At 42.0% G+C, this 20,512-nt stretch overlaps 1 long non-coding RNA gene across 1 annotated transcript; it reads left to right on the top strand.

Annotated features, from left to right (window-relative positions):
* Positions 1-8,472: 8,472 nt before the first annotated feature.
* LOC143741495 (uncharacterized) lies at positions 8,473-10,984 on the top strand. The gene is made up of 3 exons (XR_013205086.1): positions 8,473-8,584; positions 10,618-10,800; positions 10,905-10,984. It is a non-coding gene; the product is annotated as an uncharacterized LOC143741495 (long non-coding RNA).
* Positions 10,985-20,512: the final 9,528 nt, after the last annotated feature.

Below are 20,512 nucleotides of genomic sequence, written 5' to 3'. Positions count from 1 at the left end.
TCTTACCATAATGCATTCTTTGCCTGGCCAACTGTTGCTTCCTCAATCTGCTGCTTCTCCTGATCATTAACAGCAAGCATTGACAGCACATATAGAGCCTTGTCCTCAGCTTGGACAAAACCTGGGCTGGTCACCAGCCCATCAAACATCTTGATTGGGAGAGTCTAGATTTAAAGTTAGGCAAAAGTTGTTTAGTCAGTGAGGTGTCCACATGTACATACACATACCACATAAATACACATAGTGTATACAAAATACATGCGAAATGAAAGCAATGGTTTACATACATACATGCGTGTGGTTTACCAAATTTTTGTATAACATTGTACACAATTATTGTGTTGGATGACAAAACTCTACCCAACTTGTCATCAATTTAATGTAGTGTAGTTGTGATGTTTCTGCTAATTTTAAAGGAACATGAAAGTACCAAAGTAAAAAATCTTACCTGAGGCGTCTCTGGACTCAAAATCCACCCCATCCCTGTAAAACGCCCAAGTTGCAACAGGGATGCCTGAACCCATTCTTTGTCCTCCTGGGTGACAGGTCTTTTGATGCCAGCTGAAATAATGGTATAAAACTGGTTATAACGATGAAATGAATAAAATGAGTAATGATATTTCTCTCAATATAATAGCCTTTTATTATGATCATTTATTTATAGCACACAATCTAAGCATTAAAAATATCACAGTGTACATCTCAGCCTCACATGTCTTGCAATTGGTCAATTTCAATATGGTGATAAAGCTTATGATCATGATTTTTTAGCTGCACTACAACACACCGTGAGTGTATGTTAGAAGAGTTTCATAAATACGATTAATATTATTAGCAATAGCTTTATACCACATTACGTAGTTAAGAAAATAATTGAAACCCCGCAACATCAACAAACTTATGACAAACCTAGTGTTGTGGATGGTGTCATCTCAGACACTCTCTTGGCTGCAATTTCGTCCCCCTTCGGAGTGTTAGCCTGCTTCCACACACATTCCACGTCGGTGCGGGACACATTTTTTTCTGCCCAAATCAACAAAGCTGCCATATGATGGCACTTGTCTCTGCCGATTGGGCACTCGCATGTGCTGTACCTGACTGCCTGACCCTCAACGTGCACCTGTATTGAAAACACTTTAACCCTCACCCTAAACACTTCTAAAACACATTGCTGCCAGCGCTGTTTATCATAACAATACTTCTGTAGCTAACCCGGGGCTGTCAGATCATACTACTAAATTGACTAGCCTAAGTTCACTAAACCCTATAAAACCTGTCTGTCACATTTTTACGTTTTAATCTTCGTTTTTATAATAAAAAATATATATATATTTTTGAAGTACCTCATCCAGAACAAGGAATATCACCTTATGTCAACTAACTAGCTAGCTTAACGTTACAGCTAACTCACCTCAACCTCGTAAACCTTCTTTTTCATTGATGCCTGGACTCTACCCTTAATTATGCCACCTGAATGATGAGCTACACTAACCACTCTGTTGGAGTTAAAAGAGTTTAAACCCTTTTTGACCGCCAAGGGTGCATCACTAAAGTAGGACGTGATCGTAAATAAATTAACAGGTTCCGCCATTGTTATTAGATCTGGACGAGCGGAGCGCTTGGACCCGGAAGAGGCTAAACGTCATGCGTGACGTCAGACTTAACAACCGAATTACATCCCACAACAGAACACTTATGTTTCTTAGGAGACATTTTCGACAAGGCAGCACAAATCTTCAGAACACCGGCTGTCATTGAAACAATGGAGGATGGTGAATAGATCACTGAGGGCCGGGTCTATGCCAAAACCACAGTGTCAATCAAACCACGTCGGTGTCAATCAAACCACGTCGGTGGGGCTTGCTCAATTCTACGTCACATTGAGCCGAATCGTAGAACAGCTCGTTCCGAGACAGTGCTTATGATTTATTGAGATTGTAAAAAAAAACACTGGGTGGATTTTTATCATTCTAGGGTGGTTTTGCTCACATACTGCCACACATTGCCACACATACACTCAACACACGTTTATGTTCAAACACCATGTAAAAGTGAATGTTGCATAATAGGTGCCCTTTAAAGGGGTCATACACAGCAAATTGTCTTTGGAATAACCTGAGAGTTAAAATCAACTCAATCTGAGTGTGCATGCGTGACCATCATTTAGACTCCAGCGCAGCGTTAAAATAACTCTGCTCTTGGAGTTTAATTAACAATTTTTCAGAGTTAAAATTGAACTCTTTCTGGAGTTAAAATGCTAATCCTACGCGAGTAACTAACTCTAACTCCTTAACTTAAAAATCAACACTTAAAAAATATATTGAATTTAACACGTCAATATATCAACAAGAAAATAATAATAATAATAGTTTTGCTCAAGTTGTGTATTTTTCTGTTGTTGTTTGTCTGTCACCTTGTCGTGCCCTATGTTACGTGTCACACTGTGTACATGGTGCTATAATCCCCCCTTCACTTATGTACTCTAGGTTAAAGTTGTCCTCCGAAGAGGGGGGGTGGTGGCGGGGAAAAAAAAAAAAAAAAGAATTTAACACTTCTTAGCAGGGGCGGATTGGCCATCGGGAATACCGGGAACAATCCCGAACGGCCGGTCCATTTCAGGCCGAAGACCGGCCGGTGGTCTAAGAGTTGTTGTTTTTTTTCGTTAATGATACGCGACCGGCCTAACCGGCCGCTTACTGCCTGAAGCGGAATGCTGTGTGTGTGTGATTCAGACCGGGCCAAACCAATACTTTCAATCTGAGGAGGGATGCGAGCGGCCCCTCTTAACTTGGACTGATCCTCGTTTTTCCTGACATCCGATTGGCTCTAACTAGGCGCCGATCAAAGGAGTTTACTTTTACTCATGTTTGGCGGGTTTGTGTGAATGCAATGCAACAGAGACGGACGGTAAAAATGGCGAAAAGGAGAGATTACTGTCTATGGAAAGAAGAGAAAGAAATGGGTGGGGCCGAAAAAATAAGAATTAAAAAGAAAAGATATTTGGCACAAGAGGCAGCTAAATGCGCCAAATTAACAGACCTTTTCCGTAGTGGAAAGAGTGCTGTGGCAGCAGGAGGTGCAGATGAGGAAGGACCCAGCAGCATGGACAGGACAGGTGCACGATTAGGGATATATTAGTGATTTATTACACACTGAAATTGTTTATATTTGCATTTAAATAAAGGCATTTATTAAATGGCTTGGTAGAATTGCAATGTAGCATGCGGTGTTATTTCTTGATAAGAGACCGCTGTTAAGTATAACACACCGTTGCCATGAAAAACAGCGCGTTGCCATGGATGCAGTTCAGAGACGGAACAGACTATTTTCTTTAGCGGAAGCAATACAATCGATTTTAAATCAATACACTGCTTTTTAAATCAATATTTTGTGTGAAATTATTGATTTATTTGGTAGGTAGACATGTAATAAGCGGGATAATGTATAGTGAGGCGGTTGCTATAGCGAATACAAACGCTATAACAACCGCCTCGCTATACATTATCCCTTACATAAATTATATATTTATAGATATATTATATATTATAAACAGCAGTTTGTCGTCACACACAGACAACATCCTTCTATAAGCAAGGAATCTATGTATGTCTGTATATGTATATTAGCTGTTAAGGTCAGTGTTGGAGAGGGACAGGTTGATGATGACCCCTGCAGTCATATTGATGAGAAGGGGGAGGAAGGAAAGCAGCAAGAGAAAGAAGAGCTGGAGGATGAGGAGAATGGAACCAGCACAAAAACAAGGACAGGTACAGGGGCAGAGTGCAGGGCTGGGTACTAGGCAATCATATTATGCATAGGTAGAAAATGTATTATTCTTAGTCTTATTTATTACTGATGTTCTTCTCGTGTTCTTCTCAGCTGTACAATCAGTAAGCAGAGGCAGGGAGAGTTGAAAGTGAGGACACACACACAAATCTCTATTTTATGGGACTGCATTGTAGTTTTTGAGTATCTGAGTGGGTATTTGGTAGTATTTGTAACTATTTTATCACTCCAAATGACTGTACACATGACATGCTGGTAGTTAGCAGTATACTGTGACTTAAGTGTTCGAGATTAGGTTTTGCTGACCTGGTTGTGTTCAGTGCAGTGGTGACTTGCTTATACTACCTGAAGAGGCAGGTATCATCCTAAAATTTCTTGAAGGTATTCAGTGTAATCTGATTCTCTTTATACCATAAAAACACTATTAGAATTAAAATAACTACAAAAAAATCCTTCTGCTCGTGCACCAAGGGCACTCGCGTAAAAGGCCTCTCCATCTTAAAGTCCCGGGCTGAATTTCAGTCCCAGTACGTCACTGCTTCTTAGAGTTAACATTTATTTAACTCAATATAATGTTTCATGTGAAAATGATACATTGAACATTATACTATCAACTTATTGCTTTTATTTGAGCAAATTTATACATTAGGTTTAGAAATTCCATGTATGGACACACTTTAAAATAATTGCTGTAAAAATACTGTTAAAATCTAACAGCAAAACATGTACATTTATGCAGCTAACAGAGTGGCAACTAAACATTTTAAAATTGTATAAAACATTGTCAACACATCACTGCATTATAAAATCAAGCCTGCAGGATTATTTTTTTTAAAACGTAGTGCAGTAGGATTGTGTAGCCTGAGGTGGAGACTTATAGAGACATCAGGTTAAGTAACAAGGAACAACTTCACAGTGAACACATTTGCAGATAATACAACTCTCTGATACAACTCAAAATTGTGAATCACACCCGTATGACATTTGGGCATCAACAGATTTGAAATGCCTTTTCTATAACCAGTATCTTCCATGGTATGGTTTCACTCACTTGAAAAGCATGGAAGTGATCATGGAAACACATTTCATGCTCAATAAAAAAAAAACACACAACAAAACAAAACACTTTACCATTGTGTAAAATGATTGAGGTTATTAGACTGAAAAGTGGCAGGTTTTCATCAGAACCTGTGCAAACAAAGAGTCTAACAGGATACTCAACACCACAACATTTTACCCACTTTGTGAGATTGACAGTGGCTTGTGAATCAACAAGGAGATATGCAGTTAAATCTTTTGAAAATTCAAGGACAGACCAGACTCAACAGCAAAGCTACTGCAAACTGATGTTTATTTGCAAGCGATACAGTCAAATTCTTGAAGTTCTTCAGTCTTTAAAAAAATGTGTGGTTCGCTTCAAATCTCATGGTCCAGATATGAATGAGTGGTCCAATCTTTCTAATGCATCTAGGGGAGTGGACCATGAAATTATGTTTTGGAAGCAAGTTTTTTGATGTGTACAGTTCTTTGAAGAGTTTGTGATTTTCAACAATAAGGTGCTTTAAATACACTGTCATCCCCTCAGTGATTGAGTAAGAGAACACAGTGTTTATGATGTTCAACAACAAGAGTAACAAGCGCCAGTGCAAATCATCCTCTGGTACCAAGCCACCAAATATCAAAGGTATGTTTGTGAGTGACTAAACACAGTGTTGTTGCGATGCATTTAAGTTTCCAAATAACCATAATTAAAAGCATACGTCCTGTTTAACAAGCTTTCTTTAGAGATTAAATGTTTAATTAGATATTCAAAAAGTAGTTTGATCTCATGTTGACCAACCCCTTCCAAAATATCATGCTTGATGTCAACTGCATAGTTTTCCCCTGTATTGAAATACTGCAAAGTATTGTGCATGCTTTTTCTTTTGATGCCAAAAGAAGAGGTTAGAGTTGGATCATCTACTAAACTGACATAATACTGATCATTCAGTACTGGTGATCTTAAAGTCAAACTTGGGTCATCCTCTGAGAAAACTGACTGAGCTGAAGATTTATCAATTAAGGCGAGACACCACATGTGAATAGGGTAAAAATTTTTACTTATAGATATCACCATGAAACTTCACCAGTCGATTACTTACATGAATAGGAGAAAAAAATGTATTGCAAGTTTTTTTGTAATTTTATGTTTAAATATGCTAATCAGGCTATATCTAAATAAATATGCACTAATTTGCATATATTTTGAAGTGACAAATCTGACCATTGAAAAAAACAAGGTTCAAAATTATTTTTGCAATTTGTTAATATATTCAATGAAAAGAAATTACCAGAGGGGATTATGAATATCTCCTTTTATTACCCTGTGTATAAGAAAATACATCCAATATCCTTAACAGATTTATTCCTGCACTATTTTTAGGCATAAAATGTCATATAAATCAGGCCAAGAATGATATATCAACAAATCCCTCAGGACAAACCTTCACAATATAGTTAGGAATACGACTGTAAAGTTTGGTGCATATGAGCATTGCTAAGTGGAAAATCGTCTCTAGGAGTGTGAGAAAAAACTCATTTTGAGAAAACAGCCTTTAAAGATTTTTATGGCAAAATTCCACTCATTTCTACTGAAAGCCATGAATTACAGACAAAATATGCTTTAGGTCCATGTAAAATCCATGTATCACACTGTTTAACATCCAAAACTCATTATTGCTTCATCCATCACTGATCATAACATCTAAAACAACACATCAACAGTCCATCACACAGGTGTATATGATCTGCCTGAGGGACTCACAACCACTTCAGGATCCCACATTTACAGATTTGTTAAAGGCAATTAAAAAAAAAAATTCTAAACACATTATAAATGTTCGAAATGTATTGCTAAAACACATTACAAAGACTGTGAACTGTGAAGTACTGATTTGTGGAGTTACACCGTTAAACAGTTTTTCACCATTGATATTTTACGGATTTTTTGGGCGGGGGTAAAAGGGTACTCGATGACACACTGGAGCCCCTGAGCTCCTGGACACGCCCCTACCTGATGACGCACTGGAGCTCCTGAGGTTGGCCGCTCCCCTAACAATATAAATAGAGCACATTCGCATTGCATCAGTTTGCCGCTCAATCGCGAGTTACTGTCAGTATTATTAGTTACTACAGCCTACAGTTTGCTAGTTAGCTATGTCTTCGACACGGAAATGCGTACTACCTGGATGCGTTCACGTACAAAACAGATCGGTGTCCTTATTTAAATTTACTAAATACGATCACATCAAGAAGAGGTGGATTAATTTTGTGAAGAGCTACCTTGATGGAGAGCTGAGGATCACCACCAAAACCCGCCTCTGTAGTGATCATTTTACACGGAATAGTTTTATAAACTTTCGTCGGAGACAACTGGGATTCACTGATAATCCGCTGTTACTGGTGAATGGGGCCGAACGACTATCTCCCGCCTCGGCCTACATTCTGTCGCGCCGACAACTGGTGACATCATCGGCAGTGCGTGCCCACCAATGAGTGTAAGTTGCCTTGTGTGCTTATGTTACAATTAACCTAATAAGCTGCTAGGAGCATCCATTCCGGCTGTAGCGGGTGACAGTTGATTGTGGCAACGGCAGCTTTACCACGAGTGGGCGTAGTTACAGCGCAGCTGGCGGACACGCCCCCAGCGTTTGAAAGCAGAGACTACTGCTCATTTTGTCAAGATTTTGATAGCTTATTTTATGTACTTGCCGGCTTTCACCCGATTGCCGTTGAGAAATCTCAGATTTGATTGTAGATTTTACAAATTCAACATGGGTTATAGGTCGAAAGTTAAATGAATGAGTACTTATGTCCTTTCGATTTCTTACAGGTTGAGTTGTTGTTGCCCATTACACGCTAGCATTCTGCTAATGAACGCTGATTGGTCAGTGAAGGACTGATTACGACCAGAGATACCGCTTGATGGCATCGTGGCATCCAAAGCGGGAACAGAATGTGAGTGTGTATTTTCGGCGTGGTGTTTAAAAACAACAAAACAAAAACTCTTCTAGCACGTGTATTTACCTGTGTCAGCTGTGTTGTCGATGCCTCAAGAGAAAAGAAAGTGCAGAGCACGAAACAACCAAAGTGACTGAAGGATTGCCGTAAAGCAGTATCTCTGGTGGAACGATGTGTATGACGTCATTGACATTTTTAAAAGACTTTTTAAAGCAAATGAGTGACTCTAAAAAATCTAACACCCAGCAATGAGTAATTTTTAATTTTGAATACAACATTCAAATTACTAGACAAAAAAATATATCCTGAGAAAAGTGGATTTTTAGGGGTATAGCTCCATTGACCTCCATTCATTCTGCACTTGTCCTGTGAGCGCCCTCATATGGAACCAGAGTGGAACTGCAACCAGTTCATAAGCCGGAAGTTTACTGAGTGAACGTTCTCCCCATATTAGACATTCTCTGGTATAGACCAACGCTACTTTTGCGCCATCGAACGGTAACGCCCCTTTTTTGGGGAAAACAAACGGTCTGGATTCTCCAAATTGTTACACGGTCTGAATTCTGTTTACTCCGGTAACAGAAGAACAAAAATAACATGCCCAAAAGTTGTTGCGTGGTGAGCTGCTCAAATGTTTTTAAAACACCCGGTTTAAAATGTATACCTTTACCATGCCGAATAAAACAAGCGGAAAGAAGAATGTTATGGCTTCAGGCGATAAAGAGGGAATCACCAGATGGAGGGTTATGGGACCCACAGACCCCTCACACATATGTATGTGGGAAGCATTTCATAACAGGTAAGCCGATTATTTCATTAATTCAACCCCCCAAACTGTCTGTATTTAACATGAAGTAGTGTACTTGCTAGTTACTGGCTTTAATTTCGTTACCATACCAACTAAGCCAGTTAGTGCTAGTGTGGCAAGCAGGGGAGGGGGGTTTAGGTTACGTTTAATGGACCGTGAGAGAGAGAGAAAGAGAGAGAGAGGGAGAGAGAGAGAGAGAGTCGACTACGCCACCCTGGTCGCTAAGCCAGGGAAGTATCCTACTAAGGACACACAGGTTCGAAGTTGCCCTGACACAGAGACGCTGAGAAGTGGATAATACAAAATACAAAAATATCCTTTATTGGACAAACATAAAATGCTGGCGTACCAGTCAGTTAGACTCACTCATCACCACAACACACAATAAAGAATTCACAGTACTCGTGGTTACCAGAAGCAAGGCGAGCTAGTGCCAGACGTCGCGAACACCCGCGATGGTAAAGGAGCACCCACACGTGCACTACACTTCACACCGACTCACGTCAACCAAGACCAATCACTATGGGTTGCAGACCACACACACGGTGTCTTATCAGGACCCACCACCAAAATAGAGCAACTAGCCCGCCTGCTCCGGACTCACGGTACCTAGAACACAAAGAAGTACAAATTACAAAACAATAATTGTACCCACAAGTGGGTAACCAATTTATATGACACAATGTACAAACCAACATAAAATAACACTCAGAACTAACAGAAAACACCCCGAAATTCCCTCCTCGGTTTCAGAGACTGTGAACCGGTCACTACAGACCAACCTGACTGGGGTTCGCAGGCCGGTTAACATTCACAATCTCCCGTTCCTTTAAACGAGCAGGGAATCACTCACCATGAGCGAAAAGAAAGAAACATATTATTCATAATACAAAAACACCAAAATAACAAGCAATCAGAATTAACACAAAATATGGGACAAAAGTAAATCACAAAGCCCAAAATAATAAACCAATCAAAAGACAAGCACACAAACAAATATACCAACCAAAGGGGATAAGTACACCCACTCTACTAACAACACAAAAATAGCTCAAAGCAAACAAACGACCATCAACAAAGCGAAAGGGTGCTCACACGTGAGCGACTGCCCTGAAGCAGGTTGATGGGAAAAAAATAATAAACTTAAATAATGAAAACAAGGCCATAAATTTAACTAATGGAAACAAGAAAACAAAATTCAATTAGGGGAACAAGACAGCAGCAATGAGAGTCCTAAGTCACATAGCAGTCTTCAGGTGTCCTTATACAGGCGGGTTAATTCACCTGCAAAAGCCCGAATATAAGCTCAAATACATACTTAATATAATACACATTCAATCATCATAATATAATAACCGCACCTACCAACATGTAGAAGTCGCGTCATTCATCCAGCAGCCAACAGTTGAACAAAGTTCACAATAAAGAGCTGGAAGGCACAAATGAACCCCCATCACTACACACTACTCAAATAAGTACAACTACAAGGGCCAGAAAGAAACCTACCAGCAAGCCAGTCAGCACACCAGCGATTAAAGATATATATTAATCCTGCAGCGATCATTACGTTGGAATCCGACGACGGCGCACATTACTAATGGTGGCAACACCTTATGTGCTTGTCCACGACCAGCCCAGCACCTGACGAGGGTAACACGGTTAATCGCTTGAAACCCGATATACTGAAACACAATCAACGGCCGCTGCACTCACCTCCGACCAGAGTGCCAGACAAAGACGGGGGAATACGTATGCGCTCAAGAGACGGTTGCACATTAACGCCATATCCGGTGGAAACCCTAACACCTTAATATACGCCCCGGAATTAGGCGCCAATTAGCGTCACGTGTCAGGGGCGGAGTCAACACACGCAAAGAGGACGGCACGCAACAGCAGTACTTCACTACACTAGCTAGCATCTAGCTATGGCTAGGCAGCTAGGATACTGCCTAGGGTGTATACCAGAGTTTTTATACCATTTGCATGTACTGAAATGGTATTTTACAATGTTTAACCAATTCCAGGAAATCATGTTAAAGAACCCCTGCACCCGGATTTTGTGCCCACAATATTTCCTCACCGTACTGTGGCAGACCCAAACCAGAAATTAAATAGGTATAAACACGCCAGGAAACTTGAGCAGACGTCACCCCTTCTCAAACGCAAGGTGGCAAAAACGACTGCTGTGAGCCCAGATCTAACTACAAGTAAGTTTAATGACATGCACTCGTTGAGATTGTATTAAGATGGTCAGGCTAAAGCTGGATTGGGTTTAAATGTGCGGGCTAAAGCAACTTATTTTTCTCGTTAGTTCTAGATGAAGACCATTGCCCAGCTGACAACGATGATGCCGACGATGTCCCTGATGAAATGCGTGAGCCAAGGAACTGCCTGTCATCTTATTCTTTGGAGGAAAATGATGGAAAGTGCCGACAGATGACTGGACTCAGCTGGACGATGTTTTTGAACCTATTTACATTTCTTAACCAGTTCGTGAAGAGGCGAGGCTACATCTCCCTTCCACCACGGGACCAGCTGTTTATTTCACTGATAAAACTACGTCAAAACCCATCCTTTTTTTTCTTAAGTCACGTTCTGAAAATGCCTCAAACAACTGTCAGGCAAGTTTTTATCTGATGGCTTGACCTGATGTATGGGAAAATTTCCTTTTTAGTTCACTGGCCTGATAGGGAATGTTTTTCACTGATACCTCCACAAATGAAGGCCCAGTTCCCACGACTCACAGCAATTATAGATTGTTTTGAAATCAGGACAGAGTACCCCTGCAACCTTAAAGCTAGGTGAGTGTCACAAGAAATGTCTTTACACACTCTCAGATCCCATATTGAAATAAAAGGCTAGATATCATTGCTATTATGTATGCTTTCTTGAAGCAAAATTATACTCTAACTACAAGAAATGTACAACAGTGAACAAAGTAGATACAATGCAATATTATGGTGGATTTTTTAAATCTCTAGATATTAGCAGACAGGGGGTTTACACTCCAGGATGACTTTGCCCTGCTCGGTGTCGAGCTGCTAACACCGTCATTCACTAAATGGAGGAATGGTGGAAATGTCTCGTAGGAAGTCAAACATCCGGATTCATATTGGTAAGTAAAACTAGATTATTGTAATACTGTTTTATTTGAAAAGTCAATAAAAAAACACTCCTTTTTGGTTGTTGTCGTCCTTACAGAGCGGGTGATTGGTGTGCTGAAAAGTCGCTTTCACATCCTTGACGGTCCACTCCCTCGCTGTCTGTTTCAGTCTGCATGGGACAAAAAACAAGGGCAAGCAACAGTTGGCAAACTTGTAAATGTTTGTGCAGCACTTGTGAACATGGCACAAAGTATTATTAAATAAATACTAAAATATGTTCAATAGTGTCTCTATTTTTTTTATAGATTATTTAAAAAAGATTATTATTTTTCTCACCTCACTTTGTAGTACTGTTGTCATCAATCGTGGGTGGATGTGTTTTCCCCAAAATCTGCTGATCACATCCACCATTCCGTGAATGAATTCATCATCTTTTAAGATTCTAAAGATGGTGGTCTGCTGTGGGCTCCAAGTAACAAAGTCTGCATACTGTGCTGCACACACAAACATTTGCAGCTGAACCTTTGGCAAGGAGGAAGGGGGAAAGGAAGTATTATTAAAATGTGCCTACAGTATTTGTTAAAGAATGTCACAATTCTGTTGACAGCTACTGATTTCTTTGTGTATAGCTTTGCCTTTGCAGAGTAAACTGTACCTGAGTGTAGTAAGAATTGTTGGGCTTCAAAGAAAACGATGTGGAAAGGTGCCCTTTCTCATCATCTGTCCAACTGACTGACTGCTGACCTGCCCACTTATACGGACACTTTGCCTCCACCAAACCCTTGCCGCAACAATCGCATGACACATAGGCATCACATGATGCACCAAAGTATGGTCTCTCATGGCTGATTCTAAAGCCTGATCTGTACACTCTTAATCCTTCATGCACTTAGCATACACCTTCAGTTACCAATATGTTGGTAGATAATTGGTCAATGGCTGGGCCAATGCCCAGTGCATATTTGTAGGTCTCTAGGGCATGTTTTTCATTGTCTCTTCCCCACTTAAGGTAAGGACTATTTATGTTGTTAGCCTCTGACATGATTGTTGTGATTACAGTGTTTGAGGGTTTCTCTTGATTAGTGTGAAGAACAGTGTGAGCAAACGAGCTGGTGATTCTTCCTACTCTGTGACTACGCCAGGCCTTACAGGCTGCCTCATTACAGTCTCTGCCTCCACTCTATCTGCCTCTTCCTTGGTAAAGGTTAGTGTTTCAAACCACGAGGAGTGGTGTGGAGCCTGCATATTTACTGCAAGTACTCAGCACCACAGGACATTCACCTATCGCATGTAGCATTTGTAAAAATTGTGCCTGTTGGCTTGCTGAGGCTTTGGGGATGAATCTTTTGACCTTACCTATGACTCTCCTGCCTCTGCCTCCAAAATCTATTGAGCGGATTTCTGAAGGCTCAACTTTTTTTGTTGAAACAGCGTTCCGTTGGCAGGCTATACTGGTACTTACAGTGATGGTGATGCCCAGGCGGACTGAGGCTTCCAATTTATACAGAACTGCACCCACATTGGAACAGCTTTCACCTAGTCTTGGGTAAAAAAAAATAAAAAAAAGACAGTGTCAATTCCACGAAAACGTGAGCACAAGTGTCACGGTTCATCAATCCATGTGTTCGTTTTGTATATCTGTTGGTGTGTTTTGGTTGTGGGGTTGTGTATGTGTGTAGTGCTTGTTTGTTGCTTAGCACCGGCTGATTACGCTAACTGCCGTCAGCTGCAACTAATCTACTACTTGTTAGCTGCCTTTATCTAGCTGGAGGTTTTCATGCAGGGTGTTGGTTCGTTCTGTCACAATGATGAGTCTCAAAATCCAAGTGCAAGTGAAACAGTTTATTGACGATGGACAAGACAGGGAACTCAAAACACCACGTTTACAGGCGGGCGACCTGGAAGACACAACACGAGAGGAGAGCATCTCAAAACACCACTTTTACAGGCGGGCGACCTGGAAGATACAACACGAGAGGAGAGGAACTGGACTGGAGAACAGCGAGGACACAGGACAGCGACAGGAACAACCTCCGGATGATCCCTCAGCAAACTGGATGTTCCGTGGAAAACAGGCAGAGCCCGCAAGGAACTAGGACACAGGTACTGGGTGACAGAATACAAAAAAACATGAACAACGAACCGACACCCTGCATGAAAACCTCCAACTAGATAAAGGCAGCTAACAAGTAGTAGATTAGTTGCAGCTGACGGCAGTTAGCGTAATCAGCCGGTGCTAAGCAACAAACAAGCACTACACACATACACAACCCCACAACCAAAACACACCAACAGATATACAAAACGAACACATGGATTGATGAACCGTGACAACAAGTCAACAGTACGGATCTCCTACCCTGCCATGCAGTCGCAGTGAGCTGCTCTAGCTTTGCCACTATCTTCCACAGCTACCCAGGTGTTGTGGGGCTTGTTAGTCACCCTCCAAGAAGGTTTAACACTGCTTTTAAAAACAAAGCACTTGTCTGTTTTTATGTGTAAAACAGCCTGGACCCAACCACTGACGAAAATTTATGGGCCTCCAGGGACCTTTTGTTTTTCATTGTTTCCGATGTATACAGGCCTGTCAGACACAAACAGTTACACTGTTTATCATTTCTGGCTATAGTGGTGTCAGCTCTATCTTAAGATTAGCACTAGGCCTATATGACTTTTCGACAACCACTGCTCTGGGCTACATGTAACAACACGAACGGCAGTAGATTAAGCCTTCTAGGCTAGATAGGAGAGCGTAATGTCACAACATCCAATTTGACAGCCCCAAACATACATAGGTCCAATACACATTTTTCCGTACACTGTAAACCTTTTTACAACTTTCAAAGTCCTAGCACTTTCTAGACACAAGCAGAAACCAGCCACGTCCACTTTAGTCCTAGCCTGCCACTATTTCAACAGTAAAATCAGTTAACAGCCAAGGTAGCGTACCTAGTGAGAGCTAATCACGTAACGTTAGCTGCTAGCAGCTTCGTCTTTCTATCTAGTAACTTATAGCTAGTCGACAACAAAACTGTCAATAGCTTAAATCAAGTTAAATATGATCCAAGCAACATGGCCTCATCTTCTAGTTTGTCATACTGTGAGTGTGTTAATGACAAAAAAAAGGCTAACATTACTTACTTGGTGATTCCATGAGATAGTGGTAGATGTCTGAATAGTCCATATTTGGCCACTGCGTTGGGTCATTAATCCAGTTTTCAAACATTCCAAAAGGACACCTCTGTAACCCTGTATCCAGCAGCTTCTTTAAATACCGCTCACGGTCCTCGGCCAGCAAAGAGAGTGTGTATATTTGTGACATTTTTTGAGCGAGTTCTGTTGTCAGGGGAATCCGTTTGTTTTCCCCTAAAAAGGGGCGTTACCCTTCGATGACACAAAAGTAGCGTTGATCTATTGTATTTATGTGATGTATGTATTTAATGTCAGAGCGCGTCACGTGACTATTTTGAACAAATCACGTTGTCAGAATTGGAAAGCATTGGAAAGGCATTGGAAAGGAGAGAGAGAGAGCTTTCTAACGGTGTGTGTGATGACAGGGTGCAGACATAGATCGTGGACCAGCGGGATGATTTAGAACGCCAACTTTTGATGAATTTAGGCGAAATCTACACACGCAAACAGCAGTAAAGTGTAGTGTAGTAAAATAAAGACCTAAATGTGTATTTTTGACTTTTTTCAGCACAAGTCTGAACAAAGATATGTCACAAGGTGACCAATCCAGCGGAACCAATTTCCGCTGGGAGTGTGTTTCCCCCCCGGGACGATTTCACTGACACACCGTGCGGGTTTGCTTGTTGTCAGTTGCCATGACAGTGACAGCTGATTTAGCTTAGCTGTACCAGGTGCGGGCGTTTGGTGTGGGGATTTGTGATTGGGAAACACAGCCTAGAGAAGCAGTTAAAAGGAAAAGGAAAAGGCATTCGGGTGTGGTACTTCCCCGGGAGAAATCGATTCTTTTGGCAGTGGCTTGGATTTGCTGGGATTTTTGGAGCGGCTGTGAGGATCTGACTGGAAAGGGGTGCAACAGTGGTTGTGGGAGTACAAGCTGGAACGTGAATTGGATGTGAAGTGAGTGTACTTTGGAGATTGAGTCAAGATTGGAGAATGTCATCACTCGAGAGAGAACGATAAGTAATGAAACACCGGATCCGTGTGAATGCATGTTGTGTATTGAACTGAATAAGGAATTGTGAAGTGTATTGACCACAAATATAATTACCCCCAAGAGTGTGAACTGATTCATCTGTGAAACCCTGATATCTTCTGCTGAGTGTGAAAGAGTGTTTAAGACGCTGTGTTCCATGCGGTGTGAAGTCCTCTGCATCTCTTCAGCTTCTGAGTATTGATCCAGCGCAACAGTGGAGGGATTGAACAGTGGGTGAGTGCTGGCCTTATTGCACGAAGGTTTGAGAGTGGATTGCGGTGCCCGAATTGAAGTGTCACACAGTATTGGACTTGACGTGAAGTTGCAGTGTGTGGATGTACACATTTACTTAACCGCCAGTACTCTCCAGTCCACGTCCTCGCCCAGTGTTGCGGAGCAAAGGCCTCAGGTTGAATGTGTATGTTCCATTTCGGCCACCAGGTCCTGTGATATGAGAGGAGTGTGATTGTCCTGTTTAACTTGTCTTGTCTATTTAAATAGAACGTTCTTCTGCCGCCGCCTTCGTGTGTGCTGCCTGTTCGGAGGAGAAACACACCCCAGCCTTAGTGTTGCCGTGGGAACCACCCAGCCCAGCCGTAAGCCTGAGTCTCCATTATACGGAAGGATCATGTTTGCTCCTGTATCAAATGCTCCGTCTATTTAAGATTCTCCTGCCACTGTCTTCGTGTGTGCTGCCTGGTCGGAGGAGGGACACATCCCAGCTTTAGTGCCTGTGTGGAGCAACCCAGCCCAGCCATTCTCCTGCCACCGCCTTCGTGGGTGCTGCCTGGTCGGAGGAGAGACACATCCCAACCCTAGTGCCTGTGTGGAGCAACCCAGTCCAGCCGTAAGCCGATTCTCCATTATACGAAAGGATCATGTTTGTTCTTGTATCAAAGGCTTTGTCTATTTAAATAGAAGATTCGTCTGCCTCAGCCTTCTTGTGTGCTGCCTGTTCAGAGGAGAGGTATATCCCCTCAGCAACGCTGCTTGTTCAGACCCACCCGCTCCAGCCGTAAGTCCTTACTTCACCGAAATAGAATTGAACCTATAAACTTGTCTCTATCTTGGGTTAGAGGGGACTGAAAGGCATCCGGAGGACCTCACACCTGCTGCTCAGTGACACCACGCAGGAGAGCACCCTACACGGAGAGGATCTGCCTACCCGACTACCTACCTGGCCGGCAGCGAGTCCCTCTCCTGGACTCCATCGCCCCCTGTGCCGGACATCTACCGAATAGTTGACGCTTGGGAAAAACTTACCTGCTACCCACCTGTCCTGTGGAGAGAGTCCCCTCCTGGCCCGTGGCCCCGGCCATGGTTTGCGCGGGTCGCTGCCCGCCTGTATTACGCCGAAAAGAGTCTACTTACCACGGTACTTACCTGCACGCCGGACGGGCGTTTGACTCCTTCCTCTGTGGCGGCCAGTAACCCGGGCCCTCGCAGTGAACCCCTCGGCCTCTTCCTCCCTGGAAAGAGAGACGAAGCCCACGTTAAGACTTTTAATTCTTGCTTTTATTCAATAAAGATTGTTACTTTTAGAAATTATTCTTGTCTGCCTGGTCTCTGGTATGCTCCTCGAGGTGGTCCTGGGTTTGAGGGGTGGGCGCAGTCTGGCTTGGCCCCCCCGACCTGTGACATTATTGAAGACAAGTAGCCCAAAATCTCAAAATTGACCAGTGAAAAAAAGAAAACGATGTTTTTGCCTGCCGCGTCTCGCCTTAAGCAAAATCGACAAATTATTTGCATTAAATGATTCCAAGAACCCAAGAATGCTATACATACCCAATCACCGGTAATTTGAGGAAGTGTGCCATGTACATGTTGTTCAGCAAATGGAACAGCAACCCCAACAGTTTCTAATAGGTTCAAGTCTATGTTATATAAACTAATATGTTCAAGATTTGCTCCTTCAAACTCATCAGAGTATAATTGAATTTGGAGAGCAAACTTATTATTCAAAAATAAAGGATGATTTTTAAAGTAGCTACCATCACAGAAATCTTCATATATGTCAGACTGAGTAGCCTACATGTTTGCATCATCTCAGAAATGTTTTCATTTCTGAAAATGAATTGGGTGTTTTTTTTGAGTGTCATTTCTGAGTGTCCTTATCATATATTGTTCAACTTGTTCATATGTTCCAGTTTTGCTATTTCTTCTGGTATCATACCTATGGGTTAAATTGTGATTTATTATGTGGGGGTGCTCTCCCTAGGGGGGTCCGGGGGTATGCCCTCCCTTGATTTTGTTTGAAAAATACCATTAACCATTAAATGGCACTTTCTGGAGAGATTTGTGCAAAGAAATGGAGAAATTGAGTATTACATGATATGTAAAAAACTGCAAGGTTAAGAGCATATACTTTGCATTGTTGTAGTATCAACAGGTATTAGGACATTTAGCATTTACATTACTTTTAATCAGTCATCACTTGATTACACATTGTATTACCTTGTCATGATATAGTGACCCATACAATGTGCCAAACAAAATGTGCCACATGGAGAAAGTGCAGCATATGACAGTAGCAACAGCTGAGAAGATTTGGGTCTGTGGTGACCAGGTGCTCCGCACACAAACTTCCTTCTCCCATTCTCTCTCTTTACTACTACAACGCACGCACGCACGCACGCACGCACGCACGCACGCACGCACGCACGCACGCACGCACGCACGCACGCACGCACGCACGCACGCACACACACACACACACACACACACACACACACACACACACACAGTCTAACCAGGACTCAACATAAACTCTTAAAAGCTGCCAGCTTGGCAACCATGTAGTTTTGATTTCTGGCTCCAGTGGTTGCCTCATTACAAACGGCCTATTATTAAAGCTGCAGTCCGTAGCAGGGCCGGATTCAGCCAGCCCCACTAGGGGGTGCAGGTAGAATATCAGGGGGGGCAAGTCATTTAACGGAACATTTAAATTTGATAAATATAGTGATTTGATTGATATTGTGATATATATTGATATGGCCAGAAATGAAAAAATATATTGTGAAATGAAAAAATCCTATATCGCCCAGCTCTAATCTATCAGCTCAAAGCTACCAGCTATCAGCATTTGATTTGTCTTATAGGTTTTATGTTGGATGCCCTTCCTGACACTACCCTCTGCATTTACCCGGGCTTGGGACCGGCACAAATAGGACACTGGCTTGTGCCCTGTTGAGGCTGCATTTATCTTTTTTTTTTAAATCTTTATTTTATTGTTATCTGTCTGTCTGTCCTTTCGTTTTTTATTTCAATCTTTTTTTTTCTTTTTTTTCCTTCATTTCTTTATCTCTGTACACCGCATGGCTTATATCAGTCATTATAGCATCAGTCGTCTGCTTCTCTGTGCAAAAGTCATAACTAATGCGTCCATATCTAGACCTGTTGTTATGGCCTTCTTGTGAGCCAGAATAACTAAATTTCTTTTTCTCTCATGTAGCATAGTGCGGCGGAAGGGGGTAAGAACACGAGACAAAGTGGAGAAAGAGCTCTCGCATGATGCAGATGATATTCCAATCACAAGTGAGGTCACATACATGCGATGGAGCTGAGGAAAGGCATTCTTATACCCGTGTAGATATGTGCAAATGGTGGAGAGGTCTACAAACTCTACGTTCTCATCATCATTAGTCTTTTTGAATTATTTTTCCAACATAATTTTTGCAACAGGAATCTCATTGGAAAGTTTGTCACTGTCACAGTGTGTCTGCGTGCTCCGCTCTGCAGTGACTGACTGAGACGTGAAGCTCAGCAGGTTCACCACAAGCCGGAGAAGCGGCCACGCCCTCCCTATGCATCTACCAATCAGTAGCTACTTTGAATGAGGGATAGAGAGCAGAGAGCGCTCACTCTGACCATTTTTCTTGAAATCTTTTTTAAATTTGGGATCTTTGCATGCCATCACGTTTGGGGGGGCAGTCACGGCATTTGGGGGGGCATTGCCCCTCCTTGCCCATGCCTATATCCGGCCCCGGTCCGTAGCTTTTTTGGGTTAAAAAGTTTCCAAAATAAATTTTTGATCAAGCACATATCCAGCCAGGGTTCAAAACTATCTGCTTGCCTTAGCTCGATTCAAAACGGTAAGCTTGTAATAATGTTTTGAATTCCAGTGGTACTGCTGGAATTCCGCGAGAAATTCGAGCATGTCTTTGCGTCATTACGTAACATCTGCACACTTAAAGAAGGTGTCTCGGCTAGTAGGCTATATTGCGTGTGAGGGTATTGGAGGTGGAGATTTATAGCCTTTTCTCACAGCACTTGATATAATTAAACTTATCAATTTGATGGCGGATCGACAAAGGTTCAAACGACAATCGCAGTGACAGCTGGAGATTCACCCGGTGTAAAATGCAAAAGACTTTGGACTGAGAGTCTGGAAAATGAGACTGCAACCAGGCCCATGCGAAAAGAAGGATAAATATCTGAAGGGCTTTAAATGTAGTCATCCAACTTCACATGTAACGTCAAATACAACTTCATAGTTGACTTCACGTTGGAGTTGTAAATAAATCTTCCTGGATCTCAGTCAGACATTTAAAAATACCACGATAATACTGAAAACTGTGATAATTTTGGTCATTTTCATACCGTCCCATCTCTACTGCCAACATGTTACAGAGCTAGTCATGCTAAAATGTC

The sequence above is a fragment of the Siphateles boraxobius genome, unplaced genomic scaffold (assembly GCF_051911475.1).
Source record: "Siphateles boraxobius isolate OS27281-9 unplaced genomic scaffold, OSU_SipBor_1 19, whole genome shotgun sequence".
Lineage (NCBI taxonomy): Eukaryota > Metazoa > Chordata > Actinopteri > Cypriniformes > Leuciscidae > Siphateles > Siphateles boraxobius.
The sequence above is the reverse complement of the archived record's forward strand: the minus strand, read 5'-3'. Positions and strand labels throughout refer to the sequence as shown.